The sequence below is a fragment of the Lycorma delicatula genome, chromosome 3 (assembly GCF_047948215.1).
Source record: "Lycorma delicatula isolate Av1 chromosome 3, ASM4794821v1, whole genome shotgun sequence".
Taxonomy (NCBI): Eukaryota; Metazoa; Arthropoda; class Insecta; order Hemiptera; family Fulgoridae; genus Lycorma; species Lycorma delicatula.
Window position 1 is genome coordinate 213,325,915 of NC_134457.1, and position 16,477 is coordinate 213,342,391.

Here is a 16,477-nt window from a genome sequence, read left to right on the forward strand (position 1 = left end):
TTTAATATTTAATTAAAGGATTTTTTCCATTTTTCAACGTATACTTACCATTTTAAGCTCCTATACTCTATTTTGTTAGCTCATTTTTTATCATTTAACTTTGTTAACATAATTTGTAAGATATAAATAAAAAATACTAGAAAAAGAATTAAATCATAATATAGTCGCATATTATGACATCATATCTAATACTGAAGAGTGAGCCTTCATGGAAAAGATTAATCATATCTGTGCAGGTCAAAATATGTAGCTGAAAACACACCTGTGGTGTTTATATTTATTCACTATATTTATGAATGAATTAATTTTGTTCAGTCTTATTGCTGTCTTAAGTTTGTTAACAGTGCATTGTCATAATGCCTCGAAATTGTATAAATGATGTGGATGCCTTTTGCTATGAATTAGTTGAGTTTACCGTAAAATCAAATAGAAAACATTACACCTTTAATTAAAAAAGCATATCGTTTGAACTTTCAGTGTAAAATTGGTGATCATGATAAGACGCGGGCTCCTCATATAGAATGCCTAATTGTTGTGTATATTTAAGAGGGTGGCTGAAAGGTACACGGAAGGCTTTGCCAAGTGCTGTACCTATGGTTTGGCGTAAACCTAAGGATCATGTAACGGATTGTTAATTTTAACAAATGTGTCTAGAATTTCTAAAAAATACTGTAAAATATGCTTCATTTCAATCTGTAATCAGGCCTGTACCTCACGGTGAAATTATTCCAGTTCCTGAGCCACCTGTGAATGTATGTTTAGAAAGCAGCGATGAAAAATCAGGCAGTACTGAAAAAGACAACAATGATTTTGAATTATCTTCCAATAAGCCACATCCTATATCACAAGGTGAATTAAATGACTTGGTTAAGGATTTTAATATATCAAAAAAATCAAGCTTAACTGTTAGAATCAAGTCTGCAAGGTTGGAATTTACTTCAAAAGAATTTAAACACTTCGAACTTTCGAAGCTGACAAAAAGAACTTTAAATAAATTAACTATTGAACTTGTCCTAATTTCAACAAGAGCTTATCAATATTTGTGCAATAATCCAAATTATTTTCATCATTAAAGTACTGGGAAAGTTCTTTTTAATTTCTCAAACTTGGTACCGCTGGTATGTTAAATAAATAAATTAACAATTAATATAATCCACCTTACCAGCATGTTGATAGGTTCTCGAGATCTTTCGGCTTATTTGGAAGCCATCATCAGGAGTTAAAATTAATGCATTAAAGTCAAAGTTTAAAAATCATAGTTAAAATTTAAAAAAGTTAAAATTCAAAAACATTAGTCTATACTAGTAGGACCGCGAGTCATGACTTTTTAAATTTTAACTATGATTTTTAAACTGTGACTTTAATGCATTAATTTTAACTCCTGATGATGGCTTCCAAGTAAGTCGAAAGATCTCGAGAACGTATGAACATGCTGGTAAGGTGGATTATATTAATTGTTAATTTATTTATTTAACATACCAGCGGTTTGAGAAATTAAAAAGAACTTTCCCAGTACTTTAATGATGAAAATAATTTGGATTATTGCACAAATATTGATAAGCTCTTGTTGAAATTAGGACAAGTTCATAAACCTGAGGACTGGCTCTTTTTCATAGGTTTGTCCAAGTATAATTTAGAAGTAGTTCTACTACACAACGGTAACAAATATCTTTCGATACCAATCGCTTACGGTATTAATTTCAAAGAGACATACGATGTGATGAAAGACGTTCTTGAAAAACTAAATTATAAAAAACAAAGCTGGAACATATGTGATGATTTGAAAGTTATAGCTATTTTGTTAGGCTATGCTAAGTAGATGTGGTGTCTTCTTTGCGAATGGGACAGCCGAGCTAGGGATAAACATTATGTTACCAAAGACTGGAAGAAACGAGACAACTTAACTCTAAATGGGAAAAATATTATTCACGAGCCCTTAGTTGAACTCAAAGAAATATATTTACCCCCTCTCCATATCAAACTAGGACTAATGAAAAGTTTTGTAAAAGCAATGAAAAAGGATATTCCAGGATTTTTGTACATCAGGCAGAAATTTCCGAATGTAAGTCAAGGAAACATTAAATAAGGAATATATGTTGGTCCTCAAATAAGAGAGTTGGTCAAAGTGATGTGTTTAACTCGATGTTAAATAATGTATAAAGTGCAGCTTGGGCTTCATTTAAAGACGTTTGCTAAACATTTTCTTGGCAAACAAAAATCCGACAATTATCACGAAATTGTTAATTAACTTCTGACTCATGCAGAACTATGGGATTTAATATGTCTTTGAAAATATATTTCCTATATTCACATCTGGATTTTTTCCCGGACAACCTCAAAGACGTAAGTGATGAACACGGTGAACGTTTCCTCCAAGACATACGTACGGTAATGGAAAGCCGCTGTAAAGGGAAATGGATTACTATCGTGCTAGCCGATTACTGTTGGACATTAATTCGGGATGTGCCTGAGGCTATTTATAAAAGAAAAGCGTCAGCGAAATCATTCGCTCAACACAGGTATGGCCAAGCAAAATTATAAATTTTACAGATTTTAAATATATTTTCCCTTAATTTTTTTTTTTTTTTTTGAAGCGTAATTTATTTAAAATTAAGGATGATAGAAAAATTCAATAATCTGTAATATACGAAAAAAAAATTTTTAAGAAACGTTATCACACTTAGAGAAACATTAATTTTTTTTTCTGTCTATCAGTGTTACCTTTGTAGCTCGGACGGTAAAGTACTGTACCATATTTACCAAGCATGACGCCTTCTGCCGCCGGTTAAGAAATGAGCGTGTACGTATACGCTGGTAAGACGAGCAACCAAGATTAAAATCTATAACTAATAAACAATTCCTTCCATGTCATTCATTATACTCACGCACGCGTAATTGAACACTACGAAATCTGGTAACATTGTTATCTATTAGACTAATGTTTTTTTCTAAGCTCTGCGAGCACTGTAGTGACATATAATAAAGAATTAATTATATTAGATATACTTTTTTTTCATACAGATTACAATAATAAAGACAATTAAAATAAATAGAAAAACGAATTACATTATCGGCAATAAAAATACTAAATAACTAAACATTTTTAATAGTATTGCCTTGACGTTCTCTGTATAAGTAAATTATTACTTAATAAAATTCAAATAAAATATTTTTAAATAGATTAATAAATGAGATAAGGAAGATATTTATTTGTAAATACTAAACAAAATGTTTAAAATATCAATATTTATTTTATTTATTAAATATTAAAAGATAAAATTTTATTTGAACGTATGAATTTGAAACGGAAATTCCTCTTTCCTAATCTATTATTATAAAATCTTCAATAGTGCAATTTTGTTGCGTAATTTTTTTTTAATTAGCTAGAATCTTGGGCTAGATAGTTGATCTATCAAAATCAAGAGCTTTATTCGCGGTAAACGTTAGTCCAAATTTAACAAAGTCTTCGAACACTTGCATTAAAGTAGTGAAAGCAAGTGAAAAGGTCTTTGATACACTATTACAGGCATTAACACAAGTAGCCGAATCTTGAATGATGTTCTATCATCAGTAGAGTCGTTTTTCTTTTGAAATGCTATTAACAATTGTAACCTTAATTATTAAATGTATAATAGAATACAAAATTTTAAAATACGCTTCTGGTGGTCTTCTCCCTGTCAGCTACAAACCTTTAATTACAGTTTCTCGATTATTTTATCATTATGTTAAGAACTTTAAAGTTCAAAAAAATTAACAGAGATAAGAAAATTTAAAACAGCTTTTTTTTTATCTATTTATTTTTGTGTTATGTAAAATGCTTTTTACTTCCTTATACGAAGTAAAGGAAGTACTGTAATCACGAAAAATTTTGGTTTTCATATTTCAACAGAAATATCCATGTAGACCATCCCTTAATCCATTTTGACTAGCTTCGGCGTGACGTCTGTACGTACGTACGTATGTCCGTATGTATCTAACTCAAAAACTATTAGCCGCAGAATGTTGAAATTTTGGATTTAGATGGACTGTTGTAACATCTAAATGTTACAACAGTCCTAAATCATAAGGGGAGATGCACAACTAGTTGTGCATCTTCCTTGATTACAAACGACTTGACCAAAAAAGTTCAAAATTCAAAATGATTTGGATTTTGGACTTTTTTTAACTGCGGTAATAGTTCTCATTAAGAGCTTTTTAACGATATATCATAAGTGGTAATTATTTTTATTGGTTAGAATCCGACTTCATTCTTTTTTTAACTTTTATTTTTAATTTAAATATATTGATTTATTAATAATTATTAACCTCTGATGGTAAAACAAATTTATAACAAATAATTCAATAATAACAATAATTTTTTTTTTAAATATGAAAAAAAAATCGAAAATATTAATAAAATAAAGTTTTATGTACTTTTAAAAACGTGTATATGTAATTTAATAGGCGTACAAGGAAGTGATGTGGTGTCCTCATCAGATTTTTTTATAGAAGTTGAGTAAAAAAAAATAATTGAGTATTTTAAAAAGACATATAAAAATAATAAGTCGCAGTTACATCTAATTTAAATATGAAATTATTTTTATGTTAATAAAATTAAACTTTATTTTGAATTTAATTCAGGTTTATTTTAAATATTTCAATAATAACATATAATTTTTCTGAAAGCCGGAAATAAAATGACTTAGTTTTAAATATTGCATCTATTAATATGATTTGAATTTGTTCCATTTTATATATAAAACATGAAATTTACGGTAAAGAGATAAAATATGATTTTACAGTTCAGCTCTGCCAACATATTTTTTTTTTTTGTGCAATACAGGAAATAGTTGTAATATAAATAGTAGTGTAATCTAATTTAACTAATTAATTACCGGATAAATACAGGATGTTTATTTGGTACTGTATATAATTCTGTAAACTTTGCTGAATATAATTTTACTGGTTCTTTAGTAGAGCACTTTTTACTTATTTTTAATATAAATTTAGTATTATATTATTTTTAGAAGATTAAAAGTATATATTAATGGACTAGGTTTGTGATGCACCTAACAAAAGGTTTAATTTTATTAAAAAATCTGATGTGGACACCACATGACTTCTTTGTACGCCTATTAAATTACATACACATTTTGAGAAGTACATAAAATTTTATTTCATTAATAACTTCTGATATTTTTTCTTTTTTTTTCTAATATTGAATAATTATTCATCGTAAATTTTTTTTTACAATCAGATGTTAATAATTATTAATAAATCAATATATTTAAATTTAAAAAAAAAAAAGGAGACAATGTCTGATTCGAACCGATATGCCTTATAAGATCCAAATATTTCATTAATTAAAATTTTATTTGGCTATAACTCTGAAACCAATGAAAATAAGTTACCACTTAGGATATATCGTTGAAAAGCACTGATTGAGGGCTTATTACTGCAGTTAAGAAAAAGTCCTAAATCCAAAGTTTTTGGATTTTGGGCTTTTTTGACACTTTTGGTTCAGTTGAATGCAAATCAAAAGGGGAGATGAACAACTAGATGTTACAACAGTCATAAATCCAAAATTTCAACATCTTACGCTAATCGTTTTTGAGTTATGCGACATACATACGTACGTATAGACCTCACGCCGAAACTAATCAAAATGGATTCAGGAATGATCAAATGGATATTTCTGTTGAAATCTAAAAACTGAAATTTTTCTCTATTACAATATTTCCTTTACTTCGTACAAGGAACTAAAACTGTATTTTTTTTTGTTTTTTTTTTTTTTTTGTCTTCAGTCATTTGACTGGTTTGATGCAGCTCTCCAATATTCCCTATCTAGTGCTAGTCGTTTCATTTCAGTATACCCTCTACATCCTACATCCCCAACAATTTGTTTTACATACTCCAAACGTGGCCTGCCTACACAATTTTTCCCTTCTACCTGTCCTTCCAATATTAAAGCGACTATTCCAGGATGCCTTAGTATGTGGCCTATAAGTCTGTCTCTTCTTTTAACTATATTTTTCCAAATGCTTCTTTCTTCATCTATTTGCCGCAATACCTCTTCATTTGTCACTTTATCCACCCATCTGATTTTTAACATTCTCCTATAGCACCGCATTTCAAAAGCTTCTAATCTTTTCTTCTCAGATACTCCGATCGTCCAAGTTTCACTTCCATATAAAGCGACACTCCAAACATACACTTTCAAAAATCTTTTCCTGACATTTAAATTCATTTTTGATGTAAACAAATTATATTTCTTACTGAAGGCTCGTTTAGCTTGTGCTATTCGGCATTTTATAAACTGTATGGGAAATGTAAAAAAGTTAGATTTTTTTATTTTTATTATAATGGGGTTATTAATTTTCTCACTCATCGGCATAAATCTAACGTGATTTTTTGTTTATTTCTATACCGAATGTGTACAATCTGTTCAGCATATGATTAATATGCATCTTAATGGCCTAATGAGATGAAGATGATATAACATGCAAATGAGGTTTAGTCTTGTACAGACTCAGCTCGACCGTTCCCAAGGTATGTAGTTAATTGAATCCAGACTTCCAAAGTATACAGACTGTCTAGTATTCAAATCCGTATAAAAGTAATTTATTTTTTCTAAGATTTGAACCTGAGAACCTTTGAATATTCGAAAATCATCTTTGACCGAACGGTCAAATGTTCGTCACTATAGTACGAGTATAAAAACTTTTGTTTGTAATATTTCTTTTTCATCTTAAACTTTTTAATGTTTATTTCTATTTCTGACTATGTACAGATAAGTTAATCTGATAAGAGATCTCATTATATTATAATGATTCGTATTATAATGATTTTTTAAATAAATATCGTGTGACTGAAAGCACTTTATTTTAAACAGATTCTGGTTATTGAAATGCTAGTAAATCGACGACGTAACTGTTTCGTATTTACAAAGAACGTGTTGAAAATATTTAATTAATAGAAACGTAATGTGCTGTTATTGGTATGCTGAATTCTTGTTTACTACTTTACATAAAAATGTAATATAACTCAAAATTCTAATGAAATATGTATAATTTTACCTGGAAATATATCTGCATTTTTTCAATGTTTATGATTTTATCAATATTTTTTTTTTTAATGTATTTATTTAACTTGTAAATAATTTTATTAAAAAAATCACGAACTATAACTAATGAATTATTCCATATTCGATACTTAGCAGTCTTCCTTGTACGTGTATATTATAGTTTTATTTATGTTATTTAATACAATTATTTTTCGTTTCTTGGTATTAAGTGTTAAAACATTTTTTGTCGTTCACATTTATTGTAAATTATTATAAAAATTAACGAGGCTATTTATTCTTGTTCGATCCTGCTTTGGTAACAAAGTTAAAAGAAGAAAATTATGTACTGTTGACAAAAAAATAAAAAGGTAATGTGACAAATATGTTTTAAAGAATTTTATAAATTATTTCATTCAGATTGCAAAACCATGATTAATAACAATCCTTGGAAATAATAAATTTATTCAAACATATTCATTGTTTTGAATGAATTAACAATATTTTATGTAAATTATTTTGCATAATAGTTGAGTGCATAATTAATCTGTAATAATTTAAAATTGTATTTATCAGTTATTGTGAATTGTACTGAAGAAAGACAAGGTATTCAAGTTTATGAAAAACTTAATTACATACTTTTGTGATGAATATAATAATAAAAACTGTTCGTGTTATAACCAAATAGTTGGGAGTTAAATAAACTATAAATTATAAAATTAAGAATTATCATTGGTCTTTCAGAAAAAATATTGCCACCTGTACGCAACGTACGTTTACACATAAGCACATCTTTCTTTATCCTGTTTAGCCTCCGGGAATTACCGTTCAGGTACTGCTTCAGAGAATGAATGATGATGATATGTATGAGTCTAAATGAAGTGTAGTCTTGTACAAGTCCGACCATTCCTGAGATGTGGGGGTTAATTGAAACCCAACCACTAAAGAACACCGGTATCCACAATCTAGTATTCAAATCCGTATAAAAATAACTGACTTTACTAGGACTAGAACACTGGAACTCTCGACTTCCAAATCTGATGATTTGGGAAGACGCGTTCACCAATAGACCAACCGGATAGGTTACACATACGCATATCTAAGCTGGAAGAGATCTACATACCTGGCATTTCTCCCGCCACCGCCCCATTCGGTCTCCCTAAAGCATAAGACCAAATGTCCGTGCCACAAACGGCTACTGAGCCTCGAAACAGTTTAGCGACCAGTATTCTAAAGTGCTTACCTAACAGCGTGAGCGGACTAAGCGCGGTGCCATACACCACCGGCTTATGTGTCCCAACCGCTCACTTGTCATATATTTACTAAAATGGGTAGGCGCACCCCGTCAACTACTAAAAATATATATGACTTTCATAAATTAAAATTTACTTCGTCTAGAAAGCAATTCGCTGCCACGCCTAGGTCGCTGAATGCTAGCAAGTACCTGTCCACCATATTAAAGAGCTTGGAGCCTTAATTGGCTGGTGGTCAGCCATATATATCTTTAGATTAGCTTCATACATCAGTGCGGTAAGAATCTTTTCCCTTAGGTAAAATACTGTAGTCGGTTGAACATAGCGACCGCATCAAGGAACTCCCGAACGGTCCGACAGTGTGGCTCTCGCCACATTGACTCGCCGTTACTAAGTGGTCAATTTTCTCCTTGACCTCTAAATTCCAGGGTAGCCCGGTTTCTGCCTCCCCCCCCCCCCAGAACAGGATAGTCAAACATCAGTTGTTCATTTGACTGGACCTCCCCGCAGACGCACAGCTCATCAGCTGCCGGGCAGAAGCGAAACAAATATTGGTTTAAATTAGCATGATTGGTGAGCACCCGGGCACCCGTTGCCCTTAAAATTGAGCTCAAGTCAAAATGAGCTCGTTGCCCATCCCCCCAGATCCTGTATAAACTTATACAAGGATCTTCCCTTAGTCGTGGTGTCCCATTCCAGCTGACATGCTTTCATCGCGAGGCTCTACAGCCTCTTCCGCAGGCGGGAGACGGGCAACTGAACGAAATTTAGATCCGGTGCATTGTACTGACCTTTCCTCTCCGATACTTAATATTTTATTGAGCTCTATATACAGGTAAAATTTATTTTCTAGTTATGTAATTTCAGTATTGTTTTTATTCCTGCATTAGTATGCCCAACGACAACAGCCGATTTATTTCGCAAATATGAAATAAATTACTTCTTTACTCTCGGATCGCTATAGTAATCAGGGAAAAGAAAGAGACAATGTGTGAGTGATAAAGGATCCAACAAGGCTATAAGATGCATCATTCGTATAACGCAGTGCTTCTCATTAACCTTTGCATACAGAGTGTTTCTACTTTTTCTGATTCTACTTGTAAAACTAAACAAAAAATATCCATAGGAAAAATGGAAATTTCTCCTTCGTTTTCCCTGTGTCGGCTATTTTGTTATTTTTATGTAAAAATTTATATCTCAAGTTCGAATAGACGAATCAAATTAATATTGTATTAATAATAAAGTATTAATATTGGTAAAAAATCAGGACTTAAATACTTTCGCAATTACAAAATTGCGGGCATGTTTATTTTTCAATCCGTTATATCTCCTTAAATATTCGTTTTATCAAAATTTATGTTACTTGCTAAAATATTAAGTCTTTTATTTTGAACAACACGACATTTTATTTTTTTAAGTCGGTTAACAAATAGTCGAGTTATGGGAGAAAATTAATGTAATTTTGTATCATAATTATTAGGTCTATTATTGTGAGAATATTATTACTTAATTTGATACTAATTTACGGTACTAGAATAAGTAATAAGTAAAAACAATTAATATTTTATTGAACTGAACGTAAAGTGAAGGACAATGAAACAGTTACATAATTACATCAATTTTCTCCCACAACTCGGCTATTTGTTAACCGATTTTCAAAAATGAATTGTCATTTTGTTCAAAATAAAAGGCTTAATATTTTAATAAATAACATAAATTTTGATAAAACTAATATTTATGAAGATATAACGGATTGAAAAATAAACATGGCCGCCATTTTGTAATTTGCGAAGGTTTGCCTCATACTTTGCTTATTTTAAAACTTTATTACCAAGACGCTTAAATGTGATTCGTCAATCCAAACTTGGATATAAATTTTTATATAAAAAAAAAACAAAATAGCGGTGAGGGGGAAAACGAAGGAGAAATTGCCATTTTTCCTAAGAAATTTTTTGTTTAGTTTTACAAGCGAAATCCGAAAAAGTATAGCCAGCCCACCATTTTAGAAATTACTCTGTATATTATAGGTTTTTTGTTTTTTTTTTAACATAAAAGTATGTTTATTTAAACAAATAAATAATCTGCATATTTTATTTAAAAACTAGCCGATATATTCGTTTTTTACACGGGGAAATAATGACCAATTTAGCTTAGGAATTCCCTAAGAATTATATTCCTTAAGAATTAGACTCGTAAAAGGAAAATATCCCGGGATGTACTTTCATAGAATGTTGTGGTTATCATCTGTGCTGAATTTCTGTAATTTATCCCAACAAGTACAGTTTGTGTACGAAAGAAGGTTTTATTCTTGTTAATCTTTCTTAGATATTGTTTATGTATCTTTTTAGTATCTATAGCGGAGCCTTTTTAGCAAGGCACTTTCTTATCTACTTACAGCCGTAGATGTACTCCCCTCCACAAACGCCTTATTATAACTGGTCGTCTATATATATGTATCTTTCTAATTTCAGTGTAGCATTTCAGTGTAACATAAATGTACTGAGGTACAATGGTTCTGCAAAAATAAGTTTTTTTCTTATTTCACCCTCTTAGATGTATAAGAGATCTTTCTTAGCTACACTGGTTCTCATACCATGTTTCACGTATTCGGTCCTTGCGGCCTTGGTAGGATTTTCAACTTATATTTACATAAGTTGAAAATTCCTTATATAAGTTATTAATTCCTTAGGAGGTTGTTCAAAATAATCTTTGTTTGCTTTTCCTAAAGATTTTCTTGGGAATTGCCGAAGTCAGTTTTCTAGCTATCTATGTAATGAATTAAGCCGTATCATGTATTATTAGTAGTGCGTGTGTATGTTTTCTGTATGTGTGTGTATGTGTATGTATATATATATATATATATATATACACACACACACACACAATTTATTTAAAAACTAGCCCAATATAGAAATATGAAGTATATAAGAAATTTTTATATTACGAGGTACAAATTAAAAATGAATAAATATCCGACGAAAAAATAGTGCTAATAATGTATTTTATGTTACTTTATTTTTTTTATGTTTATTTAAATTTAATTTTGTATTTTATAAGAATTTAACTTTTCTTTTCACCCTTACATATTTCCCTTTTGTATTACATTATTCTACTTGTCTCAATATGTCGAGATGCTTTATACTTTAACATATTTTGTAATATTCATGTCTGTGATAACTTTATTTGTGGTTGTTCTTTACTATATAAAGACTATAGACTATATGTATACAATGAAATTTTAACAAATAAAAATCTTTGTATGTATCTTTGATTATAAAATCTTGTAACTGTTCAAATTCGACATATTTCAATGTTTTTCGTTTATTGAATCGTCTGACTATAGATTAATAGCAGCTGTTGTCTTTTTGACGTGTTCTGTTAAGTGTCTTATCATCATTTGCAGCATTTTAAATTAGATTTTATTTTTACGATTTAAAATCCTGAATGGTTTTTAGTTGTTTAAATTGTGTATCTTCTTTAAATTTAATAATTTTTTTACGAATGTGTGTGAGCGAGCGAATTTGTGCTGTCGCGCATAAGTTCAAGTGTATTTCGTGAATTTAAATAAGGAACGGAATGAAACGGTTGATTCAACACAAATATAATATCTACTGGCCTTAGCAAACGAGGATCCCTTTATTCCTCACTCAAAAAAAAAAAAAAAAAATGAATTACGTAGTAATTTAAAATAAGTCGCCTGATTGTTATCTAAATACTACTGGATAGACAATAATTTTATTACAGTGTATAACGTACTATGCTTGTGATTGCTTAGTTTCTTTTTTACCCAATATTTCAAGGTCAGCTAGGCTGATTGAACTAATTAATTAGAAGTATTGAATTTAATCTCTCTGCAAATGTCAGGAAATTTTTGCGTTTTTTGCCAAAGATTTTATTATTTAAGTATCATTTAAGAGTTTCAATCTAATTTTTTATAAAATACATTCATTTCTATAATTATGTAAATAACTTTAATTAATTTTTAATAATTTTTTTATTAATAAATTATTAATTAGTAAAACAGGTTTAATTGTATTCTGATCTCTTTTTCCTGTTCTTTTACATGCATAATATTCACTGTAAGAAAAGATTCCGGTTGTGAAAATGGAACACGTTAACCCAAGCAAATACACGCCACCTCCCACACCCACACCTACAACCACTAAACCCTCCCCCCCACACACACATATATATATTTATATATTCATTTACTCTTACACACACACACACACACACACACACACACACACACACACACACACACACACACACACACACACACACACACACACACACACACACACACACACACACACACACACACACACACACATTAACATTTAAATATAAGTGTGTGTGTGTGTGGGCGCGCGTGCGCGCATGTATTTAAGTAAAATTTATTATTCCAGTTATGGAATTTTTTTCTACTTAAATATTAATTAAGATATAGAAAAAAATAATGATAATGTAATATGTAACAAACCAGAAATGAAATTTAAGTTTTATCCTTACAAGTAAAACTCGTACTTGAACAAATCGATTTTATTTTAGATAGGGGTTTCGCGCTTGGAAGCATCTTAATCAATCGCTAAACTTGGTAGTATTATTAAATATTCGAATAGACCCGTTTAAAAAATGTTATATTTTGGAGTCACTTGAAAAATAATCAGGTAAAGTTTCCAAGATACAAAAATGGACAATCAGATCGTAGTTTGGTGCCTGTAAATATATAAGTATAATATAGTATGCATTAGTTGACCGGTTTTTAGTAAATCAAGAACTTTAAAATTTTTATATTTACAAATTTGAATTTGCTAGAAAAATATTTGCAAATTCCTAAAATATAAGTAACATTATTCACTTTTATCAACCCAAACAACACTACTATTTTTATATTTCACAGCATTACTTCAGCCTACGAGAAAGGAACGTATTGTATTTCGGTTTCTGTTTTTAATAAATTACGTAGCAGTCAAAAATATCTTCTAATTAATTTATTTAAAATTAAATTCAAAGGTTTCTGTTTATAAAAACAATATTATTCTGTTAATGAGATTTTTAATAATAAAATAAACTACTAATTAAATAAAACTGAATATTTGGAATATTTCGTTTAACGTGTACTAAATTTGTACTCAAATATTTAAAAGTTGTAGTCTAAAATTGGTTTTTTACTGTGTACCGGTTAAATTTTAGGTAAATCTATAAGAAAGTTACCTATTGTAATTGGTACCATTATTGGTTCCGGATAATTTCGACATATTCGCGTTTCACATCTCCCAGACCCCCAAAACCACCATCAGCTCAAAAGTCATATATATATACTGGTATTTCACTTTCTTGTGGACACGATAACTGTCGTAATTTTGTGCCATTCACTTTCAAATTGATATACAAAATATAACGACCCAAAATCTCGGTTAAGTTCGTTAATGGGAAAAATCGGACCATGGTGGTGGAAAACGGGGGGGGGGGGGGCTTTTTCTAAAAAAAAATATCGCTATAACCTTTTTGTTTAGTAAAACATGGATGGAATTCGTTTAAAGTTCCTACTATTCTTTGGATAAGGGCTTAAAACTTATCTAAGATAAAGTTTTTTTGATATCGCCAACCATTTTGGCTCTCGGAGTGTAAAAAATGGGGTTTCGAAGACAAAAACAATCATACCACCCTTAACAGGTACAGTATTGAATCGATTTAAAGTAAACGTTAGTTCTCTAAACATTACGTAAAACGTTTGTCTGAAACATGTTTTGATATGACCAACCCTTACGGCAAAGAATGACCAAAATTTTGCTGGAATTGTAAAAAGATGGGGATTGTCGTATGCTAAACACGTGAAACTTTTTTTCACATGCAACCATTGTCGTATTGAGTAAATTAGAAGTTTTCTTTATTTTAAGGTGGAAATCTTTTTTATCCCCTACTTAGCACCGGTAAAATCTATCCTCGCCTCCCGGCGTGCCGAAAGGGATCTTTTTATTTAATTTTTCGCACATCCTGACCCCGTAAGGGAAGACACCTTCCACCACCCCCTCCGTTTAGAGCCCTTATGGGCTTTGCCGAAGGTCATCTTCGAAACCTCGGCTTTTGACATATTCCAGTCCGCCTCGGCCAGGATGTCACTCGTGACATTCGCATCGGTGTACTACTATTTAACAAAGTCAAAACAAAACACATCTCATCGAGCCTTAAGCAAGACTGAAAGGAACTAACTAAACAAAGGAATTGAACTACCTACCCGTAGAAGGTAAAGGCGGGTTCAACACACAACACGAAACATAAAAATATTACATGGAACAATAACACGTAACATTGAAACAAAAAAAAAACAAGAGCAACAAAAACATAATTTATAAAACAAAAAATATAATAAAAGAGAAATCCAAGCAGAGCTCTAGATCCCCTCAGCAATCCTTTTCTTTGCTAAGTACACTATAAAACTCTCCACTATTACCCATTCGGCCTTTTCTTTTTCCTGTTTAGTCTCCGGTAACTACCGTTTAGATAATACTTCAGAGGATGAATGAGGATGATATGTATGAGTGTAAATGAAGTGTAGTCTTGTACATTCTCAGTTCGACCATACCTGAGATGTGTGGTTAATTGAAACCCAACCACCAAAGAACACCGGTATCCACGATCTAGTATTCAAGTCCGTGTAAAAATAGCTGGCTTTACTAGGACTTGAACGCTGGAACTCTCTACTTCCAAATCAGCTGATTTGGAAGTCGCGTTCACCACTAGACCAACCCGGTGGGTTGCCCATTCGGCCTGGCTCCTCCAATTCATACGGGGATCCAACGCCGACCCCATAAGATCAAGCTGACTGATGGTCTCCGTACGCATTAACTCGTACTTCGAGCCCTCATAAAGAACATGGTAGGTGTCGTCCAATTGTCCACACTGAGGATACATCCCAGAATCTACCAGGCCGAATTTCTGCATTTTGTCCCTAAAAGTACATTCGGGAAAAATTCCTTTATTTTTACCGTAGAATAACTCGTCAACCATTCCTGATATGATCTATATTATAATACAGAATAAAAATCTGATGTGGAAACCACATGACTTCCTTGTACACCTATTAAATTACATACACAAATTCTTTTTCTTTTTTTTTTAATGTAACGAACATAAAATTTTATTTCATTAATAACTTCTCATATTTTTTCATATTTCTTTTATTGTTATTATTGAATATATTTTTTACCGTAAAAATTTGTTTACAATCAGAGGTTAATAATTAATAAATCAATATATTTAAATTAAAAAAACAAAGTTAAAAAAAAGGAGATGAAATCTGATTCGAATTGATGTGCCTTCCCCTTCTAAGTTCCAAACATTTCATTAATTTAAATTTCATTTGGCTATAACTCTGGAACCATAAAAAATAAGTACCACTTATCATGTATCGTTGAAAAGCTCTCAATGAGGGCTTATTACTGCAGTTAAAAGTCCGTTTCTGGACATTTTTGGTCAAGTTGATTGCAATAAAAAGGGGAGGTTACAACAATCCTACATCCAACATTTCAACTTCATACGGCTAATCTTTTTTGAGTTATTCGAGATAAATATGTACGTACAGACGTCACGCCAAAATGTATTCAAGGATGGTCAATATCGATATTTCCGTTCAAATCTGGAAACCGAAATTTTTCGCGATCATCATACTTCCTTTACTTCGTACAAGGAAGCAAAAAAATAACACTAATAATAATATGATCTCAGTAATGTATTTTTCTATTTTTCTTAATTTTTTTTAAAAATTGTAGTATATACGTTTAAATTTTTAATTATGTTCGTGAATAAATTTTACTTTCTTGGCTTCATAGCTCTATAGATATGCAGTAAGAAGGATACTATGGCAATTAATCAAAAAATGGTGTATGAGTTTTTTGCATTTATCAACTTTTGATCGAAGAACGTCAAAAAATTAAAAAAAAGTTAGGGTGTAGTGTTCGGCTGTGGATGTAATGGGTGTGAGTGTAATTTTTGGTTTATGCTTGCATGTACGTGTGCAGGCGTGTTTGAAGCTTAATAGCTTTTGACTGGATAAACCGATTTTGATGAAATTTGACTCAGAGAATCGTGCATTCGGTGAAATTTGTTTGTTGATAACATTTTGGTGTCAATATCTCCAAGAATGGGTAAATAGTTTTTTGGGATGAATTTTCTCAAAACT

At 30.9% G+C, this 16,477-nt stretch overlaps 1 protein-coding gene across 3 annotated transcripts in view; it reads left to right on the plus strand.

Annotated features, from left to right (window-relative positions):
• nahoda (DOMON-like domain-containing protein nahoda) overlaps nucleotides 1–16,477 on the plus strand; it is a 364,673-nt gene that overhangs the window by 244,024 nt on the left and 104,172 nt on the right. The gene's annotated exons all lie outside the window — the stretch shown is intronic.